We start from the raw sequence: 1,329 nt of genomic DNA, 5'->3' as shown, positions 1-1,329 counted from the left end.
ATATGTATAGATATATTCCTTCTTTTCCTTTGACTGCTAAATTAACTAAGTTTTTGATTTATTGATTCTGTTTGTATCATTTGTAGGCAACAGGCATTCAAAGCTTATCTTTATCTTAAATAAAACAGAGCTTGTATTCTTATATACTGGTCAACACAATTATATTATAGACCTGTGTATTGTATAGACTTTAAACCCCCTAAATTACTTTGATATGCATCTGTCTTAGTTACATAGTGCTGCTATAACAGAAGTACCACACTGGGTAACTTTAACGAACTGAAATTTATTTTCTCACAGTTTAGAAAGCTAGAAGTTCAGGGAAAGTTCTAGCTTTAACAGAAGGCTTTCTCTTTTTTTGTCAGTTCTAGAGAAAGGTTCCTGTCTCTTTTCATCATCTGTATGTGTGGCATTCTTTGAAGATTACCATAATCTTGACATCTATCTTTCCCTGAACCTAGGAGTGTCACAGTGCAGAGACCTTAGGTTCAAATGACACATTCCATTCTTGACACTTCATTCTTGCATAGGTCCTTCTTTTTCTGCTTCTTCCTCTCCTATTATCTCTTATAAGATAAAAATATTACAGGCCATACCTCTGGAAAATTCTCTGACATCAGATCAGGGTTGTACTGGGAATAAAAGCAAGCCACACTTAATACTCTTACCAGTTTTTCACATTGGAACACATCATGTAGAATCATCACATGTCACATTACACAACTGCCAAACCACTGACAAACATCACCCAGCTAAGTTGACACATATTTTGGTGGAATGCAATTCAATATGTTATTGCATCCATGCATAAACTTCCCTTAACACCTACAAATTTGTATAATGATCACAGGTTTTGCATGTGAGAGAACAGAGTCTACCAAAGAAAGAAAGCAGTAACAAGTAAGTTACGCCTGTATCTAAAATTTCTGATTCTTAGACCAATACTTTTTGTCTGTTTTTAAAAATATGACCATTTAAAAATAATTATATGGAGAACATCCTACAGGAAGAAAGCAAAACATCATTAAAGATAGGAAAGGAAGAAAAGACCAACATGGGTGTGAGAAAAGAATCTGAAAATTGCTCTTGAGCACAGAGAAACTATAGTGAATGAAAGAAATGAGGAGGAATAAGAGATGAACAGAAAAATTTAAAGCACAGCTTGATAAGACAAAATCAAGTATAATACTGAAATGTGCAAAGACCTGGAATTAAAAAAAAAACAAAAGGAAACAATATGCTCAACATTTCTCAGGCTGAAAGAACTGAAGAAAAAATTGAATTTTGAACTTGCAATATTGAGGGGTCTATCATATGCAAATTCAAACT

This window comes from Chrysochloris asiatica, unplaced genomic scaffold, assembly GCF_000296735.1.
Source record: "Chrysochloris asiatica unplaced genomic scaffold, ChrAsi1.0 scaffold00114, whole genome shotgun sequence".
NCBI lineage: Eukaryota > Metazoa > Chordata > Mammalia > Afrosoricida > Chrysochloridae > Chrysochloris > Chrysochloris asiatica.
The sequence above is the reverse complement of the archived record's forward strand: the minus strand, read 5'-3'. Positions refer to the sequence as shown.